The following is a 23,308-nucleotide window of genomic DNA, read 5'->3' as shown; positions in this document are numbered from 1 at the left end:
CATAAAGGGACAAGAGTCTAACTAATTTCCAGAGCGCTCCGGTAACCCTGATAGAGGGGTCAGAGCCTGCCGCAGGAGTGGTGCTGGGTGTCGGCAGCGGGGCCCTCATGCCAGGCTTCGCCCTCCACCTTTGCAGCTCCGGCACGGTCCTGCTGGTGGTGGAGGTGGTGGTGGTGGTGGTGGTGGTGTCTCAAAGCTTCCTCTGAAAGCCAGCACTGATCTGCCTATCGCAAACCCCACAGTGCTCTCGTACGGCCCTGGCGTGCCGCCGTCTCGTCAGCCGGTGCCTTTTCCTGAGCAACGGCACGGTCACGCGTGTGATGGCGTGTTACGAGAACCGCGGGGCTGGGTGGGGATGGCGTGGACCTGCGCAGCCCATTCCCTGTGCTGAGGCAAGATACGTGTCTGTCTCATCCGGCAGCTTTCGGCCTCTTTGACTTGCACGTGCAGCCGAGGAAAACACATTACTTCACATTTCTTTGCTAATCGTTTATGTTAATCCTGAGATGTTGTCCTGGTTTTGGCTGTGATAGAGTTAATTTTCTTCACAGTAGCTAGTAAGGGGCTGTGTTCTGGATTTGTGCTGAAACCAGCATTGATAGTGTGGAGATGTTTCATTGTTGCTAAGTAGTGCTTACACTAGTCAAGGACTTTTCCAGCTCCCCATGCTCTGCAGGGGGCACAAGGAGCTGGGGGGGGCACGGCTGGGACAGCTGACCCCACGGGTGTCCCACACCATCTGACGTCATGCTCAGCACATAGAGCTGGGGGAAGAAGGGGGAAGTGGAAGATGTTTGGAGTGATGGCGTTTGTCTTCCCAAGTCACCGTTACACGTGATGGAGCCCTGCTGTCCTGGAGATGAGATGGAGATGAATTCCTGCCTGCCCATGGGAAGCAGAGAATGAATTCCCTGTTTTGCTTTGCTTGTGTGGGCAGCTTTTGCTTTACCTGTTAAACTGTCTTTATGTCAACCCACGAGTTTTCTCACGTTTACTCTTCCGATCCTCTCCCCCGTCCCACCAAGGGGGAGCGAGCGAGCGGCTGCGTGGGGCTGAGTTGCTGACTGGGGCTAAACCACGACAGTCCTTTTTGGGCACCCAATGTGAGGCTCAGTCGGTTTGAGATAACGACAGCTTTGTTTGGAATGTGCTAGATCAAATTTATAGCTGTTACTGCTCTTTAGGTATGAATCGGCAGGCTTCTGTGCTTGCATTGGGGCTTGCCTGCCTTACTGTATATACGTACACTGTATGCCTTACAGTCTAGTGCTTGTTAGTGGCTGCATTTTGCTTTCTCTGCTTGCTGTAGTGCTGTAAGGCTTATCACCTTATTCTCCCGTGCCTGGGAACATGCTGATAACAGCCATGACCAGGGGCCTGGGCTGGCAGATAGCCAGGGCCCCACTGCTGTTTCTGTGCTGCTGCACTGGGCAGGCTGGAACTCCAGTGTGAACTTGAGTAGAAGGACTGTGACCTGGGGATGAGTCCACATGGGAGCAGGACACCCCGAAGCATCTGTGGCTGTGTATAAGCCCACGCCAGAGCAGGTATATCTCAAAATATCTGTGGCCTTGGTTATGTCCGTGCCCCAGCAGGTATACCTCAGGGAATAGTGGCCCAAGGATAAGTCCGTGTGGGAGAAGGTACACCTCAAAGTGTCTGTGGCTGTAGATAAGTGTGTGCTGCAGCAGGTACACCTTGAATCATCAGTGGCTGTGCATGAGGTCATGCTGGAGCACCTCAAAGTGTGTGGCCAAGGATAAGCCCACAACAGAGCAGGTTTACTTCTGGAGGGACTGCAGCTGTGGCTAAGGCCATGCTGGAGCAGGTATATCTCTGAGAGCATTGAGGCCCATGCAGAAGGCCACGCTGGAACAGGTGCACCTCAAAGCGACTGTGGCTCTGGATAAGTCTATGCTGCAGCAGGTGTATCCCTGGAGAGACCATGGCTCCTGGGTAAGGCTCCACTTGGAGCAGGTACAACCCTAAAGGACTGCAGTCTGTGGATAAGTCCAAGCCAGGCTGGTAGCAAGGGGAGGAGTTCATTACAATGTTAAACCTGATGGTCTAGTCCAAAGGGACCAGGGGTGGAGATTGTAATGGAAATACCTTTAAACTGTTGTAACCTGGGATTTGAGTTACATGTGATGGGAATTACTATAGCAGAAACCTTTTGGTGCTAGCCAGGCTGGGAGCAAGGCGGGGAGTTCACTGCAATGTTAAAACCTATAACCTGGCCCAAAGGGGCCAGGGCTGGAGATTGTAATGGTTCTACCTTTGAATTGTTGTAACCTGTGGAGGAGTGTGGCCAGCAGATCAAGAGAGGTTATCCTCCCCCTCTACTCCAGCCTAGTGAGACCACACTTGGAGTACAGTATCCAGTTTTGGGCCCCTCATTTTAAGAAGGACAGGGAACTGCTTGAGCAAGTCCAGCAGAGAGCTGCCAAGATGATCAGGGGGCTGGAGCATCTCCCTTGTGAGGGAAAGGCTGAGAGACCTGGATTTCTTCAGCCTGGACAAGAGAAGACTGAGGGGGGATTTCATCAATACCTATAAATATCTAAAGGGTGGGTGTCAGGATGATGGGACTGGACTCTTTTCAATAGTGCCCAACGCCAGGCCAAGGGGCAATGGGCACAAGTTGGAACACGGGAAGTTCCAGCTAAACATGAGAAAAAACCCCTTCCCTGTGCGGGTGCCAGAGCAGGGGCACAGGCTGCCCAGGGAGGCTGTGGAGTCCCTTCCCTGGAGACATTCACACCCTGCCTGGACGCGGTCCTGTGCCCCTGCTCTGGGTGTGCCTGCTCAAGCAGGGGGGTTGGACAAGATGATCTCCGGAGGTCCCTTCCAACCTGCACCATTCTGGGATTCTGTGATATGAGTTGCATGTTATAGGTATTAATATAGCAGAAACCACCTGAATCAATGGAGGACAAGCCTTACAAGAAGCAGTGCAAGTGCAGCAGTGACCCAACTCGAGCTGGCTTTGGTGCCCACTAACTCCACACAACACACCACCTCTCCTGTGGTGAGTGACCGCCAGAACAGATGGAGCCTGAAGTCATGGACTAAATGAACTCCGTGGACATTTTGTGGACATTTGTGAACCCTCTACAGACATTTTACAGGGGTGTTCCATAGACTAAGGGAATGATAAATGATATCTTTGTATTTTATCAAAGGATGGGAAGGGGGGGGTTGTTAATGAGGTTGTATTGGATAGTGTGGAACCTCCTGAGCATGACATAAACGATATGGAATAAGGGGTGGATGTTGTCCTGTTTCAGCTGGGATAGAGATAATTTTCTTCGTAGTAGCTATTATAGGGCTGTGTTTTGGATTTGTGCTGGAAGCAGTGGTGATAGTGTGGAGATGTTTTAGCTATTGCTAAGTAGCGCTTACACGAGTCAAGTACTTTTTTCAGCTCCCTGTGCTCTGCCGGGGGCACAAGAAGCTGGGAGGGGACACGGCCGGAACAGCCAACCCCAGCTGACCCCAGGGATGTCCCACACCATATGGCGGCATGCTCAGCACATAGAGCTGGGGGAAGAAGGAAGAGGAGACATTCAGGGTTATGGCGTTTGTCTTCCCAAGTTACGTTACACGTGATGGAGCCCTGCTGTCCTGGAGATGGCTGAGCCCCTGCCTGCCGGTGGGAAGGAGTGAATGAATTCCATGTTTTGGTTTGCTTGCGTGCAAGGCTTTTGCATTACCCGTTAAACTGTCTTTATGTCAACCTACGAGTTTTTTCACTTTTACTCTTCCGATACTCTCCCCCATCCCACTGTGGGGGAGTGAGCGAGCGGCTGTGTGGGGCTGAGTTGCTGCCTGGGACTAAACGATGACAATTTTGCATTCAATTTTTTGTCCTCTTTGAAATGGTTTGCTTTGGCTTATTGTCAGGAACTGCCATGCTGGAATTTCTTTCCTTGCTGGCCTTCGTTGGTTTCCTCTGTTTACTGATACTGAGTTTACTGAAACTCTTTTCCTCTTTTTCTGGCTCTTCTGCTGTTTGCCTGTCTTAAAACTGCCACCTTCTCTTCTAGTTATTGAGACTAGACTCCAGCATTCAACATATTTAACAGCATTTCCTGAATTTAAGTGTGGGTGTATACATTTATCCCCAAGGATTATGTGAAGAGTATAACATGTATTTTTCACAAACAATGTGACATCTGCCCAGCTCCTTTCCTGCCTCTGTGATTTTGAACATGATTTATCGTTTTGCGTCAGTGTTCTTGTCCTATGATGGATTTCACGAGTCCTTGATGTCATATGTTATTGTAAAGTATTAATTTAAGTTCTTGTGTTTGTTCCCTGCAGCTATAATTAGCCATCAGAGAGGATTATCGCGTTGCAAACTAAGTACTGTACACAAGTCACAACACGGTCCTGAGCTTTCTGAACTGGACATCAAAAGTCTCGCTGTCATTGTGGGAGATTAATCAGGCTTGTGGAAGGGGGAGCAGGAGGAGCATCACCTGCCACCCATCCCTCACTAGCGAGGCTGAGATTGTCTGCAGGAGTGCACAAAAGCTCTAGCAGAGAAGCTGGGCTGTGTTGTGTTGTGTTGTGTTAGGAGCCGCTGCAGCTTTGCTGCTGCATGGTGTAGCATGTTTTGGTTTAACTTTCTGCTTTGTAATGAAAGCATTATTGTTTTCTTTTTGTTTTTAAAGTATCAAAGTGCTGTTGGCTTATGGTTATGTGGATTAAGAGACTAGTGTTTGTCAAACTTCAGGTTAGAACTGAAAGGATCTTGGCTGGTTGAACCCTCTCCTTCCCTCTCCACCCCTGTTTGATCCATCGGACGATAATCCCTGAGTGCAGGTAAAATACACTCTGCTGCATCTAAAAGGTTTAGAGGAAGATTGAAGCCCACTTGGACAGAAGTCTGCATAGAGAAAGAGCTGATAAGACATGTAACTGAAAAGGTGAGTGGTTCAAGTAAAACTTCCCTTGTTTAGAAGTGCCTGCGTAAGGCAGTTGGAAAGTTGTTTATTGAGAAGTAGCAGGAAGTATAGTAACAACTTTCTGTTCTGTAACAAAGGGCTTATAGGTTATCACTGAGTGTTTTCAAGGCTTATATTTTTACTGCTGAAGTTTTGGGGATAACTTTTGGTAAAAATCACTTAGTTTGAGGTTGTTTAATTATTGGACGACCAGCATATCAGGCCCAGTGAGCATAGCTTCATTAAAGGCAGGTCCTGCCCGACCAACCTGATCTTCTATGACCAGGTGACCCATCTGGTGGACGAGGGAAAGGCTGTGGATGTTGTCTACCTGGACTTTAGCAAAGCCTTTGACACTGTCTCCCACAGCATCCTCCTAGAGAAGCTGGAGGTTCGTGGCTTGCACGGGCGTACGCTTCCCTGGGTAAAAAGCTGGCTGGATGGCCGAGCCCAGAGAGTTGTGGTGAACGGAGCTAAATCCAGTTGGTGGCCGGGCATGAGTGGGGCTCCCCAGGGCTCAGTGTTGGGGCCAGTCTTGTTTAATGTCTTTATCAATGATCTGGACAAGGGAATTGAGTGCACTCTCAGTAAGTTTGCAGATGACACCAAGTTGGGCAGGAGTGTTGCTCTGCTCGAGTATAGGAAGGCTCTGCAGAGGCACCTGGACAGGCTGGATTGATGGGTTGAGGCCAACTGTATGAGATTTAACAAGGCCAAGTGCTAGGTCCTGCTCTTGGGTCACAACAACCCCATGCAACACTACAGGCTTGGGGAAGAGTGGCTGGAAAGCTGCCCACTGGAGAAGGACCTGGGGGCCCTGTTTGACAGCCGGCTGAACATGAGCCAGCATGTGGCCAAGGAGGCCAACAGCACCCAGGCTTGTATCAGCGATAGTGTGGCCAGCAGGAGCAGGGCAGGGATGGTGCCCCTGTGCTCATCACTGGTGAGGCCCCACCTCTAATGCCTTGTAGCTCAATAATAACATGATGAGGGGTTCTGTTAGTTTGTTTTAGTGCTTGGGGGGCATTATTGTCCACTTCTTGCACCTTGCCAAATAATACAGTGGTGGAGTAACACTTTAGTTATGCAATCAACTTAAAAACCCCCAGATGCTTAACACTGACATGAATAGTAGTAGCACATTGCTTTTAAATGGGGTTGCTAAGCTGATCATTTGGATTTTTTTAATGATGAATTTTGTGTAGTGAGTTTTGAGCATCTGAAAGAACAAGACATACATTTAAAAATGTCGCTGACCTTTCTACAGGTTTTTGGCAGCTCATTAGAAGATCTGGCAATTTGTTACCGGTTCATTTGCAATGGTTTAGTTACGGTGGCATTTGTGCAAGAATAGTAGTGAATTGTGTCTTTAATCAATGTTGATTAGTCTCTAGTTCTCTTATCTCCTCAAAATCCAGCAGGTGGTACTATTGACACAAAAAATTCATGTACTTCCGAAACGTATAACCTCACCTTCGATTTATTGTTTTGTTTTGATATTATGGGCAGTGTGGTTTTGAATAAGAATGAAGATGCTACTATCTGCTACATTTCTGCAAGTGTCAGGAAGCTTTTCACACTAAATGTCAGGGACTGCAGGAGGGGAAAAAAGGGTAGTTTTTAACCCTGGACTATTGTGTGCAGGATAACGGAGCTACAAGGGAAATTGCTTCAAGGACCCTGGCCAAGTGACTCACAGGTTCGTGACTCTCACTTCCAGGGTGAAAATAAGTCTTTACGTGTACTCAGCCTGCCCCGTAAATGTCTTTTTCAATACCTCTGTCTTCTGAAACACTTTGTGTTGTTACGCCACTTCTTTTTCAATACCTCCATCTTTTGAAACGCTTCATGTAATTACACCCCTACAGAAGAGAATCTATTGAGTATGAGGTCTAAAGGGGCACAGCAATTGTAGTGTTGATCTTTGAATGGGGGAACTTACTGATAATGGAGGATTCATGTTGTTTTTGCACGTAACCCTAGAGAGAGAATGTGTTTTGGACTGATAGTTTAGCAATGCTCTTTCAATTATTAAAAAAGAAAAGTGAAACTCATTTCTGATTACATTATAGTTGGGAATTAACTCTGGAATGTTCAGTTACTTATCATACCTCTCGTCCGGCTAATAGAAATATTTATTTGAATTTTAAACTTTAGGAATCTTTCATCAAGAAAAGACAAGTGACTGTAAGAGTAGCTGGGACTCAGTCATAACTGTGGTTTGGGAATCAGCAGCACTTTTTGTCACCATAGGCAGCTTTTAAAGCAACGAAGATATGTAGCCCTTTCCAGGAAAGGCATGGAACTGCGTAGTGCCAGGCTGTCTGCTGGAAAAGTGCTTGCAGCATCTGTGGATGTTTATATAGGCCCTGATATGTTACTCTCTAGTCGTTAGCAATCAATTTGCATATCAATAGGAAAGGACTGAAGCTAATCGATAAAAAGGCGCTCACTGATTCCCCTGAGAGCAGGCACAGGGACGTGCAGTGGGCGTCTGTCCGCAAGCCTCCAGGTCTGATGGTCTCCACAGCAGATTTGCTAAGTCAGTCCCACTTACGCTGTTTTTTCTCTGGCTGTATTGTTGCATACCGCCATCCTCTCCAAGTAGTAAATTAAAGGGGAAAATCAATTTCTGGCTGTGGAAGAGTTCTTGTCTCTGAGTAAATGCCACCTGCAATACAGGGGAACATGCTTCTGGAGCCCTGTCAGTTACAGAACAGCAGGTCGGGCTGGAAGGGAGCGCTTCCACCTCTGTCCTGTCCTCTTCAGGCCGTTCAAGTGCTCTATAAAATACGGATAACGCAGTTAGTAAGTGGTTGGCCTGAAGAAACCGCAGGGCTCTGCTACACTTCAGGCATGTTGAATATATCGAGGTTGGCAATGGTGCTGATATTGGATCCTCAGCTGCTTTGTTCTGGCTCCTTTGCTCTCAGGAGGTTCAAGAACAGCCATGTGTGTCAACCCTTCTGTCCACAGCACAGTTACTGGAGACGGAGGCTCTGAGTACTCGTGTAACAAATTAATAAACAATGTGACTCTGGGTTTTATTCATAACATTTTATTTGTATATGGGGAGGTAGATTCCCACCACAGAGATCATGAAATCTTAAGATGTAGGTTCATTCTCAGCTCAGTACTTTTTGGTAGTTCCATCAGAGTTCATGGTTGAAAAAGATACTGTTCTTTTCTTCCTGTTGCCAAATCAGGGTCTTAATTGTAATTAATTGATTGTAAGCCAAGAGAAAAGAGGCAGTTGCATGGGATGAGCACAATTTAGTGTATTTTGTGACTTTTATAGGTCTGTATCTCAAGAGTTGCATCTGGTAAGAACCTTAGATTTGTATCTGTCTGGAAACATATGGCATGAAAATTTCTAGGCAGTGTTTGGTTTTGGACTATTTGGAAAACTAGCTCTTAAATCACTAACTAGACAAAAGATATTTTATATATATCATAGAATATTAGCAGTGAAATAATAGTGAACTTTATTTTTTCCCCTCTACTTAGATGTACATAATTTTGCAGAAAATGTAGGGAAGGACGTGGGATCTGTAAGGAGCAGTTAGATCAAAATACAAAATTAATACTTCCTAACAAATTAAATGTACTGGTTCTCAACATCACTGAAAGTCTGAGAGGGTTTTTGTTGTTTTTTTTTTTTTTAAAGAATGTAGCAAGGCTGGGGTTTTTTAATTTATTATTCCAACTCATTCTAGCCAGAGGTGAGTTAATACGGTGTAGTGCTTAATTATAGATTACAGATGCAGTTAATTCAATGTTCATATCATCACTTTCTCAAATTTCTTCTTAGATTTTGGTTTAGGATTACTGTGAAAGTCAGACTGCAATCCAAGCTCTGTATGATCTCTGAGAGTACAGCTTTTGTTGAGGTCGATGAAAGCTGAGCTTCTCTTAAGCTATGGCTTAACTTACTTCAGAAGCTTTCAGCTAATCTTGGTAGTTTTCCTTCATTAGCATTGAATCCCTTTCTATTAGTTTCCCATCATTCCTCGTGGATTGTCACTATCTGCTCTGCAGAAGCAACACAGCTTTTCAGACTTAAGGATGTTGCTAGTTGGTGACTAAAAACTTTCCTACTGCATATGAGCCTGTCTAAACGTTTTCCTACTGTGCAAAAAGCCATATGCATGAAGTCCTGAAATTTCTAGGAGAATTCAATGTACAGCTCAGTAGCATCATATCCTTGCATAAAATCTCTAAAAGCATGTGGAAATCCTGCTTGACTCGCTGTCCAGCATCTAATGATAAACTCTGAATCCTGGTGAAGCTCCTTCAGATTTCTTTTCTAGCTAAAACGAAGAATGTTTTTAGCTACTGTGCTGAGCATCTTCATGCGATGCATTTATCAGTCCAGAATACCTCAGTTAGACAGTAATTAGGGACTGCCAAAGAACATCTGTTTACAGTCACCACTTCTAAGGATAAATTTGCATCATGAAATAGCTTGTTCTTGAGCGCAAGGGCAATTAAAGCCGAGAAGGAAGACTTCACTACTCTTTAAGGTCAGCTTGCGCTCTGCTTGCCTTTGTACTGCTGCACAGTTTGAAAAGTCTCTGTGCAATAGGCTCATTTGCAAGACATACAGCAATGCATATGCTTTCTCCCTCTAGCATGTTAGCAGAGATAGGCGCTGAGTTATTGGGTATAAAATAACTTCTAAAGCACATAAAGTGCAGACTGTTTTCCTGCAATCGAATGAGGATGGGAGCAGATGATTCTTGGCCTTTGTAGGTTCAGCTTGGTTTCTGTAGGCGCTGGAGAGTCTCTAGCCCTGCCTGGGGCACCTGTTTCATATCTTGGGTAGAGAATGGAATTCAGCTCTCGCACATCTGGCTCTGTGTGTCTAATAACCCTCACCAGTCTGAGGAGGGCTTCGCAGTCTGTTCCCTGCCGTAGTGTCTGCGTTCCCAGAGACTGGTACTGCTTTAGTGGACCCTGTTAAAATATTACATTCTTGCCGGAATCTTGTTCTGCTCAAAACTGGCTTGATACAGTGCTCTGATGCTTTCCTGTTTGCGTCTTGTACCAGCTGACCACTCACTAACGTGGGTCATATTGTGGGGCTGCTTCTTCAGACTTGGTGAATGCTTAGGCCGTTGCAAAGAGCGTGGCATATAAAGAGCAGGGACGTTCTACAGCGTCTTCTGCAAGGCTATGGTATTTTCATACATAAGTGCTCTTGTACTATTTGTGTGCGTGTGTTGGGGTTTTGGTTTTGGGGTTTTTTTGTTTGGTTTTTTTTGTTTCTTTTTTAAAACCTCTTGTATCTGCTCAGTGGGGAGCACTCGGATTCGGATTCACATTTTAAATCAGTGCTGCGGGGGGCAGGGAGGAACCCAAAAGGTGAAGGACACAGGCATGCATTTTTTTTTTTCTCATCCTGGAAATGTGACATAAAAACTAAGCCTTTGCCTTAAGAAAGAACTAATACATGCTTCCTATACTTAAACAAAGCATCAAAAATTCGTGTTTGCAGTCAGCAGATGCTGGAATGTCTGACAGCATACTTGGCTGAAAGCTGTGGGGTTTTTGTTTGTTTTTTCCTTTTTCCCTTTTCTGTGCAGAGTATCAGACTAGATCTTAGGGATAAAACTTTTAGTGGTATGTACGTTATTCTGTCACCAAAACCCATGGGTGCGTGTTCTGGCATATATTTACAATATTGATGTTTCGTGGTCTCTTCCATCATTCAGGAACCTGTCTGTGGTTCCGTGTGTGTAGCGATATTTCTTCGCCTTAATTTTCTCTCTGAAACAAAAGAAGAACATACCTGAACTTTACATAGAGATGTGGACTATGTCTAGTGAAAAATTAATGGGCAATGATTTTAGGTCTTCATTTACAGTGTAATACCGCATCATAGTCCAATAAATAGAATTCAGAAAGCTAAAGGAAAAATCAAGTATATAAGATTATAATGGAGTTCTAGGAACCTCTATTAAACCTGTCAGAGCTATATGGAAAAACAAGAACATTTGTGGAACCCTTAGAATAGAGGTATATAATTCTACTATGTCACTTCACAATACATGAACTATGGCATTTCTTTATTATTACATTTGAAATAGTGTGCTTTCTAGGAAATTATATATAAAAACCTTATAAAATTACATAAACTTCTTTCTGGTGTGACTGACCACATTTAATGAAAGCCCTGGGAATAATTGAACAGAAATCACTGTGCAGGCTATATAGGCCTCATCCTTATAACCATAGTGAAACTCAGGAAATAATGAAGACATGGTAAACTCCCAGAATTTTGCCTGTGCATCACGTTGCCAACAAAGCTCCTTGCAGTATGTGGTCTGTATTCACTGGTGTTTCCAGAAATGGTTGCCGTAGTTTTCAGGACACATCAGTCTCTGAGGCTGTTAGTGTTTTAATCTTGTACTAAGAAAGACTGGCAATGAGAAGAGGATTTCATGTTCCCAGCCCTTTACTGTCCTCCAGTATACGTTGGTGTGAATCAAGCGCATTCTTATTAATTACCAGCTAAAAAGCAAGCAAACAGGCCATAAGCGAAATGACCCTTTCCAAGGAAACATTTTTTTCAACTGTAGCAGAAGCCCACGTGCGGGTGGACGTGTGCCCACGTGCATTTTTAAGCACACGTAAATGCTTAATGGGCACAAAAGCATGAAGTTTGCTTGGAGGATAACGAAGGGATTTTTCATTGCTACAGAAACTGAGAATTTGCTTTGTCTCTGGGGTAGAAGGTTTGCTGGATTGAAACAGGCTGGTTGGAGCTCTGCTAATTTCTTTGGGAAGGGGCCCTTGTAGCTGTTTGTGAACTGAACAAGCGGCCCGCTGCTTAGAGTGCTGAGCGCGGAAGAGGAGTGGGTACCCCTTGTCAGAGGCAGCGGGCACAGAAGTGTTTAATAACCTCATTCCTTCGTCCTCTGACACTTTAATGTTTATACTCCCACATTTTGTGTCTCATCGATGTTTCAACTTTCACATTCTTTTCTCTCAGCTGCTTCTTAAAATTTTCCAACTCCTTTTGTCAGCGGTCTTGCAAAACCCTCTGACCATATACTGACCCTGCAGAAGAATATTGTCTCAATTCTGCATTTCTACATGTGCTTATTATAGACAGAAGCGTTTGTGCCACTCCGTTAAAGTTTCCTGACACTTAAGGTGACACGATTTGGGTTTCAGCTTTTTCTAACGCTGCCAAACTTGAGCTGCTCAGGCTGAAATTCTTCACACGGCTGTTTGCCTCAGGCTGCCTTTCTTTGAGGAGCTTCAGCAAAAAGTTCAGCTACCGTAGGTAGTATTTGGGAAGTACCAAGTTGGATGCTTAATGCAAACAACTGCCCTGGGACTCTTGTGTGCCAAAGGGCCTTAGCAAAGGTCTTACCCCTGTGTCAGGGGTGTGACTTGTGCTGCTGCAGGGTTAAGGTGCCAGCCCGTGGCAACTCTGGGTATTAGTAAGCGTTGGGAACACGGGGGAGTTTTGATGACTGGTGGAGAAAAAGCTGTGCAGGGAGAAGTGGAAGAGTGAGTGGGAAACAACTGCTTCGTGCTGGCTCTCACTGAAATATTCTTGAGTTTATCTTCAGTGCTTGCTATTTTTAACTGGCTGCAGCAATTAAAAAATGCCGTCTTTTCTGTGAACTGGAGATCAAATCCAAATCTCGTTAGTCTAATGTTCCCATGGCAACATTTTACCAGTTTATTCTGTGTAGTTGAATGCAGATTTTGGGTTCAGACAAACTTTGTTCCGTGCAAGTAACAGTTATAATTTTTTTTAAACTTAACTAAAACAGTTGTGCCCAGCTATGTGCTTTTTGGTGCGATATTGGTCCTAACACTGAATGCGAGTCTTTTCCAACTGATAGTTGATGATAAATAAATGGGAATTATAAATTTCTCTTTAAGCCTGCCCAGTTATCAGTCAGACTTTCTTTATGAGCAGCACTTCAGACTACAAAAGAAAATTTTGTTCAAGCACTACAGATTATGCATACTCTGCTACAAGTCACGGTAATAGCACCTGTAGAAAAACATGCCTTCGAGAACTAGTAGGCTTCTCTTTAAGAACTCAAGGAATCGCAACGAAATCCAGGCTGCGAATCAGTCGTGAATACGCGTTTTGCATGATTGCAGGTTTGCCGTTTAGCGCGTTATATTTTCAAACCATATATAAAACGAAATTGCACAAAGTGTGAATCTGAGGCGCAATTGAAATAGTTGGTTGCATCATCAAAATGTCATATGACATTACAGGAGCCGTTGAACTGCAGCAGTACTGGATATGGAGTGGTCGCTACGGGAACAACCAAGCGCTAACACTGCACTGTGGAAATTGTGAACGCTGCAGGTCTCCCTGCTAACTGCAAAGGCTTGCTGAAAACAGACGAAATAAAGAAAGGACAATAATAAGCACATGATCGTAGATGAACTCTATACATCTTTTTAACTGTTGCAAGACATTTGTAGTACTGGCTTGCTCAGATAAATAGGAAGCATAATAGTAGTACTGAAAACTTATCTCAGTTTTTAGTTATTAACTTACCAATTACCATTTTCAGCTGGTATTTAATATAAATATATTAGCAGAAAAAATGCCACTGGACTGGAAGGGTGAGAAGTGTAACTTGTACCTGTATTTAAGGAATTTATAAAACCAGATCTGCTCACAAGATGGTCGTTATGCATCAGATTAATGAGAAGTACGCTCTGGTGTCTTCCAAGGCAGTGGTATTGATATGCTGTGTACAATAAAAATGATCTTCCACAATATTTTCAACCTGATGCCTTTTTAAAATAGTATTCTGAATTTGGTTTGGAATAGATTTATATTCGGTACTTGAAATGTACAAATCTTGTAAGGAAATCTATGCATCCTACCATCTCTCACTTTGGGGGGGGGGGGTGTGTGTGTGTGTATATGTATGTGTGTATGTATATATAAGCACACACACAATTGTCAAGTGTGATGTTATGACAAGTGCTGTCGTAGTAGCACCTCTTCTCTGTTGGGCGCTGGTAAGAGCGCAAATTAAAGCAAACCAAGAGGGATGCTGGTGAGCACACTCCAGTAAGCCAAGACATGACTTGGAAAAACACCAGTGCTTATTATGTTTCAACTGTGAAAATATAAACTGGTATGTAAAAAACAGAAGAGGCACAATACAGTACCATTAGATATCTGATTATCTGTGACAGAATTTAATAGCAAGCAAATAATCAGTGTATCATTTGAGCACAGATGTTTCACAGCGTTTCGGGAATTATGTCTAGAAATCTGAGGAACAGCTTGTATCTCTATTCTTAATATGTAATTCTAAAAGCCAGCAGCTGATTGTCTGGGCAAAAGAAGAGTCTGTAATGATCAAGATCCCAGAACTGTACTTATTGTTCCACAAAATAAGCTGTCCTGAGACTTCATGATATAAGTTCTACTATTAGGTATGAACAGTAGCACAGACTATGTACTAATATCATTAAAGCAAACATTACGGTGAGTGATCGTGCCCCTGTGCTTGGCACTGCTGAGGCCGCACCTTCAATATTGTGTGCAGTTTTAGGCCCTCAGTACAAGGAGGACCTTGAGGTGCTGGAGCGTGTCCAGAGAAGGGCAACGGAGCTGGGGAAGGGTCTGGAGAGCAGGTCTGATGGGGAGAGGTTGAGGGAACTGTGGTTATTTAGCCTGGAGGAGGCTGAGGGGAGCCCTTATCGCTCTCTGCAACTGCCTGAGAGGAGGCTGTAGCGAGGCAGGGGTTGGTCTCTTCTCCCAGGTCACTGGTGATAGAACGAGAGGAAATGGCTTCAAGCTGCATTAGGGGAGGTTTAGATTGGATGTTAGGGAAAATTCCTTTACTGGAAGAGTGGTCAGGCATTGGAACAGGCTGCCCAGAGAGGTGGTGGAGTCGCTATCCCTGTAGGTATTTAAAAGGCTTGTAGATGTGGCACTTGAGGGTATGGTTTAGGAGGCCTGGAGGTGTTGCATTGATGGCTGGACCTGATGGTCCTAGAGGTCTTTTCCAACCTTAATGATTCTATAACTTATGTATTTTCTTATTTGTCAGTAATAGCTGCCTGATGGGTTCCCCTGCCCCTCTCCCAAGATCCTGTGGACTATTTAAGCACTACAGTTGCCATAAATATGTTTAGAACCTGAAGAATGTGCTTTTCTGACTTAAATCTGAGCAGATTAAAAAGCATGATGCCTTTTAATGGGGCAGATCTTGTCATGTGGTCCAAGTGCTTTGATGTGAAATGAGAAAATTCATGAAGCCCCAATGGACTTCGGGACTGTCAAATTCGATATTTCATGGGTGGGAAAAGAAGTCTTTGCAATAGCCTTTATGTTTAAGTTGCTGTTGCCTGTGAGTTATAGCCCAGTCTTCTTCCACTTAGTCATGCCATTTGCTCTTTCTTGGTCTCATTAAATTTAGTTGCTTTTGGTGAAGAAATTCTATTTAATTGAGGTTTTAGTGTGTTCACATATTCCCTAGTACCACCAGAGTTTTCTTTTATAATGAAAGAAAAGTGGGTCACGAGTTAAGGAAACTTTGTTTGACTGCCGTTCTCCTAATGAAATCCTGCAGCATATGCTCTTGAGCACGATCTTGCATACCTTTTAATGAAGGTCCTGTGAGTAAAAATGTCTCTTGACTAGTCCATGTAGCAGTGTTTAAAAGCCCATACCTACCTGATAAATTCCGTGTTTTCTTCTGTTGGCCACCTAAAATCTTCAGATACAAGGGTACATGATTTTTAGAGGTGTTAATTCGGCAGTATTGAAGAATAATTCTGGTGGGTGGTAATTGATTTTTGCAATGTTAAAGCCTCCAAGGTCAGTGCTTCACGTTCTGTTGTTCAGAAACTTTCACTATACCTTTATGTTCATGTGCATCCACAGGGTCGAAGTTGCTGATTAGATTACCCTGAAATTTAGTATTTGCAGAATACCACCTTCTTTACTTACCTCCTGTGTAATGTAAAGCAGCTTGCATTCGCACGTCTTGGAATCGCAGGATATTTAACTTACGACTAAGAGTCTCTTCATGTGCTCCTGAAATACGATAGGCAAGAAGCTATGTAAAAGCACTCCTACGTTACGTAAAATATCAGGACCGTAAGTGTAGGAGCTATTGCTCTAAATGAAGAATTAGAAGGGATGAAAGGAAGAATTAACTTCCCCTGTATTTATAATTATATTCCTTATTCCTAGTATTCCTACAGGAATAAAGTCTTCCATCCATTGATGTTATGGTAATATTTACAACAAGGTCCATTCCTGGTGAAACCAGTGAGACATAAATGTTTATACTCATCCACATAAGTTTTACTGGGAATTTCCTAATCATGATAAGACCACTTATCCCAATACATCAGTTTCAGATGTCAATCATTAACTGCATGTTTTGCAGAAACCCTACAACATCAGAACCATACAATGCCAGAATATAAGCAAGGTCTTTCCCCGAGAACTGCATCTGCAAAGAGAAGCTTCCTTTTCTGTACTGCAGAAAATGGCATATTTCTGGCATCTAGGGAGCTTGGAGGCTTGATGACAGTAATGCATTCTTATTCTCCAAGCCTGTGCTTATGGTGCTCTCCTTCTATCTCCCCATTAAGAAATACGGACATTGAAGTCACAATACTGCTTCCTAGTGAGCCTAAGTAGGTTGAGGTTCTCTTACACGATGTCATTTGAATGTGTAGCTGTTCCTGAGGCACTGTTACACCATCAGGGCTAAGAACAAGTCCCGGGAAGCGCACATACAACTTTATGGCCAGAGAACTTGAGGCACAAAGTGTTTCATCAGTCTCAGCTTGGAGGATCCTAGCGAAGTAAGGGGAAGCATGCGGAATCCCTGAGGACCACCAGCCTAGCACCTGTACCTCGGGGCTGCCTTCTTAAAACTGCAAATGCCTGCACAGACTAGCTTCTCCCACAGCCTCGTTTAGGTCTCAGTAGGTGTGTTGATAAGATATGTATATCCTCCGTATGACACACATACTAATGGCTTGCAAGTGAGAGGGTGTAAAAAAGGCTTATATATATACACATACACATGCATTTATAATATATATGTGTACGTAAATATATAATATATTTAAAAGAAGATGATAAGAGGTTGGAAGTTTTAGCTAGAATGGAAACAGGTGATGCTGTTGTTCAGAAATACTATTTATTGTCTTGAGATTGTTCCAGAATGAAGTATAACCACTTTATTATGGCTGTGCATCCTGCAGTTTTATGTGATAATCCATCTAAGATATTTGGGGCTTTACTTTTGTTTTTAGAGCTCCTGTTATTTTTCTTCTCACTTAAGATGTAAATGCAAAGCAAACCTCATTTATCGAATCTGTTAATCTGCGGATTAACAGGAGTTGTTAAAATGATTTGCAGAACTTGTTTTGAGAGCTATTAAGTTTCACCTCTTTCCCCATGCTTGACTGAAGAGTGAGTTTTAGGATTGATGCATAGTTTAAATTCCCTTCAATGCAGGAACCATAATTTTGGAGACTCTATGAAATGTTGTAGCAGCAGTGCTGCATTTCTATTCACTTCTAAACGTACACAGTTTGTGGAATATTTTTATTTTATACTTCTTATTCCAGAAGAAGAAATTGGACATAAAGTAATTTCAAGATACTGGGTGCTCTAGAGTTTGTGTGAATAAAAATACGTGGGCCTAAGTTGAACTTCATGTCTAATGTTGTAGGTCTAATTAAACTAGCTGTATGATTTACAAATGAGTGAAAAAAAAAAATCTCAGAGGAGCTGTGTTTTCATTTTAGGCTAGCCCCATCCTTTTTAATGTAGGTCAGAAAATGGTTTTATTAACTCATGGGATTAAATGAATTTAAATAGTATTTTTTTTCTTCTGAAATTAATTCCATTATGGAGAGTCTTATGGCATTTAACAGGAATGAAACCAATAAGGTTTTCTACATGAATTACATTAGAAATGTGCATAATTTAAAGGAATTATCTGGTTTTTAAAGAGGGTTTTTGAACCCTGCTCCAGAATTATATTGCAGGCATAGAATTCTTTTTTTTTTCAATGCCAGTAGATGCTGTAGGGTGACTATTCCTTTTGTGATATTTTAATAAAACCTTCCACAAGGGTTTCCATCATAAGATATTCTGCTAAAATGCAATTTGTGACATTTTCTTTTGGATGAGTCAGATGTTCTGCAGGTTTGAATTTAAACATGAGGTGAAAATTGTTTGTTTTATTTTAGTAGAACCATAGCAGAGCAGGTAAGGGGAAGGAACGACTTTTACCTTTCAGAAGTTTAAGATGCGCATGAGTCATATCTTGGCTGACCATGACCTGCTTTGAACCACGCTGGGCTATGTGGAAAGTTACAGACTGCAGGCTTAGTCATTCAAGCACTTAAACATAATAGATGGGTGAAATGTAGCCTGGCACCCTCTCACTCAATAATAGGCATCCAAACACATAACAAATATGTCTTTTGAAGTTTCTATTAGGTTACAAGAGGTGCATGCATATACTGCAGTAAAAATAAGTATTTTTGTTCTGTTCGTGGCTATATTTCCCTTTACCGTGCCTAGTCAACTTGTGAAAACAGCTTTCCTATCTTGTGTGTTGGTATCACAGCTGTTCTCGTTTGGATGAGACAGAAACCTTAAACTATTTTTGATCAATACATACATACAGGTTTAGTATGTAACTAATGTAAACTAATCCAACAGCTTGGACTGTTCGGGAGAAAAGAGCGTAAGGTAAAGTGGGAGCCCGTGTGAGTAATGAGCTGCTCACATCCTGGCCTCGGGTCTGTGAGGGTGTGATGGGTGGGAATTAAAAAAAAAATACGTGGTGCCTAGTGTGCCTAACGGGAAAGGGGAGAGCTTTGGTTCTGCTTTTACAGTAACTTAGTGGAGCTGTGGACAGACATGAACTATTTTGTATGACGGCTCTGGGTCATGGGAGAAGTGTTGCTTCTGAGAGCAGATCCTGAGCGTCAGTGCTTCCTCTCTTATTTTCTCATTAGAGATCTGGTGGCAAGAAATAGTCTTGGGAGGTTGGAAGTGTTGTTTTAAAGGAAGAAGAAATTGAATCATGTCTCAGACCTGCACCACCTGACCCATCCCTCAGTCCTGGCCTGCACGTAGTCAAAGGGTGCGCGAGGCTTGCTATTTAAAAGTCCATCCTGTCTTTACCCTTTTCTCCCTTACTCCCTTTAGAAGCCAAGACATTGTTCAAAACTTCTAGGAAAGGGTTCCAGATCTTTGGTCTAAGGAAAAGCTGAGGGTGAGGTGCTGAAGCTCCAGAGAGCAGAATTCAACATATGCTTAATCCTTGCCAGATAAGTGACGGGTTTTCTCTTTGCCATAGTCTGTTCTGATGCCGAGCTTACTGCCCCCTCTGCCTGGGGAGTCTGGTGCTTAACACGAGGCTTAGCATTCTGTTTTCAGGGTGGGTATTTTTAAGTGAAGTACTGCAATGCTATTTCTGATGTCAAAATCGCTTCATAGCTACAGTCCTTATGCTACATAAAGACTGATTGCAGTCTAATACAGTGTTCACAGATGTCATTATGAGTATATAATGACTTCAGCACGCATGACAGCCTGCAGCTGTGGGATATGTTCAATATCCATTGAATAATTTTATTCTAGCAAGTCTTTTCAAAACAGCTCCTTCCCAGAGCCTTTGTTGTCACCAAGTTTGAGTTGATAAACTGGAGATAACAACGATTTTCTGAAACATGTTCTGTTATTAAAAAGCCAGCGGCAGCAGTGAAGATTGAATATTCAGCTTGTGTGGAATTGCAGTGTCTGCAACATAATGGTGTCAGAATAGCACAATGTGCATAGCTGCCCTGGGTGCTGCCATGCTGCTCTTCCCTTGTTAGGGTGCAAAGATCCAAGAGACAAGAACAGTCCCTGAGAAGCAACTCTCGCAAACATCTCTGGAAAGGTTCCAGGCTAAAGGAAATAGTAAGTTTTGAGCCCTGGGAAGTGACAGCCTTGGGATGAGGAAGGAGGGGTTTGGGGCGTTCAGATTGTCACTGGTCAAAATGGCCTTGTAAAGGAGGCTGGTGCCTGCAGCACACTTTGCAGAGCAAAGCTCGGGCTGGGGCTCGTGCCAGACACTAATCGATACCCATAGCACTTGATCAATATCTAATGTTACTCCCTCCCGTTTGTTCATTCCCTAATAAAGCTACAGGACTCAAGCAGCACCCTGGCCTGTGTTAAGAAGCTGAAGTTTATATTAATGAAAATGAGAAGACTAGGAGCCAAATTGAGCACTTGGTGTTAGGGAGAATTTGAATTATCAGTTTACTACCAGGCGTTTCCCTATTGAAAGGGGATCCTTCCTGTGTTACTGGAGTTTAGTCCATGCATCCATGCAATCAATACTGTTATAAAATAGTTTGTTACAGGGTAGACCCATGGCTAGTATGGTGGGGAAAATGAAACAATATTGTACTTACAACAAGGCAAAGTTGTGCTTTGTTGTTAGTTGGTGTGATGTATGGTGCTGGAATGACAGGGCTGACTTGAATTTTATTGTGGGCTCTCATGCGGGTGAACCTGGGCAAGGCACTGCACTGGATTTCTGTGTGCCCCTGTCAGCTTCCTACGGTAAGGTCCCGCTGCTTTCTGCATAGACCAAATCACTGCCCAGCTCCATCTTCACCATCGTGCTTTCAACAGGGAGGCACCCGGGGAAATTCTTCTGCATATTAAACACTTGTAACCTTTGTTCATAAATGCAACATCCTCTGGTTGCATTGTCAGCACTATGGGTGACCTCTGCGTCTCGGCTTTTTGCTGCTTGTACAAAGCTCATTCAGTTTGAGGGATTTTCTGTGGCTGGATTTGGTCCTGTGTTAGATTGTTCTTAAGCATCTTTTGTACCTGAGGTGCCCTGACTTAACACACACAATGCTGAGCACGTGCTTTTGAAGATCAACATAGGAAAAAAAGAGCATCCTGTTTTCTTTGAATATTGGAGTATTCTTTGCCAGGAGACCTGCGAAGTGATCAGTGTGCTATCTAGTTTTGACTAGTAAATTGAAAAGACGTATCAATTCCATCACAAAATTACCATTTTAAAAAGCAGTAAGTTAGAAACTTTCAGGTTACTATCACCACTACTTTTCTTCTCAGCCTAATTTCTGTTGGGTGTTTTGAGTATGCTCAATGCAAAATATTTCATCTCTGCTCATGTGTGAACAGTATTTTTGGAGTTCATTTGTCAAAGCAGATGTGAATTAGCCTTTAATAAAATGGAAAGTTTCATTTTCTGGTTTGAACAATGTGCCCGTAGTATGGAACCCTGACCTTGTGCGCTTGCCTTCTGTAAGCTGCTCTGTGGCGTTGCTTTTGGTGTGTTTGTTTGATGTCCTTCACAGACTAGCACTAACCATGTAGCTAATCTAATATTGATTTCTTCCCCAGAAGTTTATTGTTTGCAATTGGAGGTATTTTTCAGGTGGGATGCCATGCTAATTTTTCACTGCAACGGACTTGCAGTGCATGGGTTGCTAGCTGAGGTAGTGAGGACAAGAGATCCACAAGTGCCCCAGGCCCAAGGCGCTCATCTCGGGTGTGAGCGTTCCTGAAGTACACGGTCATCTCCGCTGCATTTCATAAGGCTCTAAAACATTAAAGTCATTATAAGGTGCCTAGTAAATGTCAGCATACTCATTGCAGTGGGGCAAATCCTGAAATCTGTTGTGCTTTTATCATGAAATGGCTTTAAGCTGCATCAGGGGAGGTTTAGACTGGCTATTAGGAAAAATGTCTTTACTGACAGAGTGGTCAGGCACTGGCACAGGCTGCCCAGAGAGGTGGGGGAGTCGCCATCCCTGGGGGTGTTCAAAAAGTGTGTAGATGTGGCACTTGGGGACATGGTTTAGGAGGCCTGGGGGTGTTGGACTGATGGTTGGACTTGACGATCCTAGCGGTCTTTTCCAACCTTAATGATTCTATGAAGAAAGTTGTGTCCTTTGCCCAGGAAGGCTTTAGGAGCTCAGTGGTAAACTAGAGGCCATGGAAAGCTACGTGGAGTCTTTCCATCCATAACTGCTTGTTTTTCAGTCCTAGTACTACTTGAGTACGTAATGTAGCCTTTCTGACTGAAAACTAGGCATTTTATTTCCCATTTCAATTACTTTTTAAAATGCATCATCCATCATAGTATTTTAGCATGTGAATAGCCCCACTGATTGCAGATTGAATCAGATCAGGGTTTACAATAAGACATCTGTCGAGAAAATACACTTAGCGACAATGTAAATATTGTATTCAGATACAAATGCGAATCCTCTTGAAATTATGCATTGATTTAGAACAAATGAAATTATATTTATCTCTCTTCTCTCTCGTAGCACTGTATCCTACAATACAGGAATGCTTCCTGCCTACGTCTTCAGACCCCTGGGCTGCAGACAGGAAAAGTAGATTTTGGGGTTAATGTGAATACTGTTTTTCCGTTATGAAGAACACGTTATCTTGAAACTGTTGTAAATCAACTTGTGGGGGGATCTACGTTGGAAAAAATTTTGGCCCAGTTCATTGGAAACAGCTATTAAAATAACTTATAGTTCTTGAGCCAGCTGCTAAAACCGTTGCCTGCAGCAGGCTCTGCTTCCTGCTGCTGCTGCACCTTTCGGGGGCTGTTGCTGGTGTTTGTTGATAGACTGTCTGCTCTTGTGGGCTTTCGGGTGGTTTTTAAGCTCAAGTTCACAAGACGGTGAGTGCAGAGGGTTTCTGTACTCACTGGTTTCCCACTCCTGGGCTGCCCTTCACTCCTTTGTTTTAAAGTTATTTTGGTAATTCTACCTCTATGAGGAAGGAAGTGAGGACTTATTCCTTTGTGCAAGTCACCAGTGTTTCAAAAGAAGACTTAAGAGCTGTATAGTAAAGGTTACAGCCCTAGCACTGGGGGAGCATGCCCACAAACATGTAAGTAATCTGGTAATTTTTATGATTCAAAGTACTCCAAGCTTCCTTGAGCAAAAGATTCATCCTCTTCAGAGTATCTGGCACTTGATACCTGAAACTGTGTGGGGGCTGTCAGCCAGGTAGGCTACCCCATTGCAAAACAGAATTATCCCTCTTTGCTTTAATGGAAACGAGCTATAGCTACAGGAGGCAAGGGGCTTGTTTAGGTGCCTAACATTTAGCTGTTCAGGTAGAATATTGTGGCCTTTCACTGTGTTCCTATTTTTTTCTCTTTGCCCTGGCAAAAGGCCAGAACAGATAAAATGACTGTGTTGCTCTGGGGGTCTGTGGGAATTTGCTGGATGGTGCACGTTAGTCCTCTCTTCTCACACAGTGCGGTGTGATTGCATTAGGTGTACAGGTATGCAAGTGATATTCCACTGGAGTG

At 43.4% G+C, this 23,308-nt stretch overlaps 1 long non-coding RNA gene across 2 annotated transcripts; it reads right to left on the bottom strand.

The window, feature by feature from the left end:
• Positions 1–9,529: 9,529 nt before the first annotated feature.
• LOC142057965 (uncharacterized) lies at positions 9,530–20,638 on the bottom strand. Of its 2 annotated transcripts, XR_012660821.1 has the most exons (4): positions 20,403–20,638; positions 15,907–15,993; positions 12,979–13,319; positions 9,530–10,714 (listed from the first exon to the last, which is right to left on the bottom strand). It is a non-coding gene; the product is annotated as an uncharacterized LOC142057965 (long non-coding RNA). The 2 variants fall into 2 exon arrangements; XR_012660820.1 differs by lacking the exon at positions 12,979–13,319 and having other exon boundaries at positions 9,530–10,718.
• Positions 20,639–23,308: the final 2,670 nt, after the last annotated feature.

Source organism: Phalacrocorax aristotelis, chromosome 5, assembly GCF_949628215.1.
Source record: "Phalacrocorax aristotelis chromosome 5, bGulAri2.1, whole genome shotgun sequence".
NCBI classification, from domain to species: domain Eukaryota; kingdom Metazoa; phylum Chordata; class Aves; order Suliformes; family Phalacrocoracidae; genus Phalacrocorax; species Phalacrocorax aristotelis.
The sequence above is the reverse complement of the archived record's forward strand: the minus strand, read 5'-3'. Positions and strand labels throughout refer to the sequence as shown.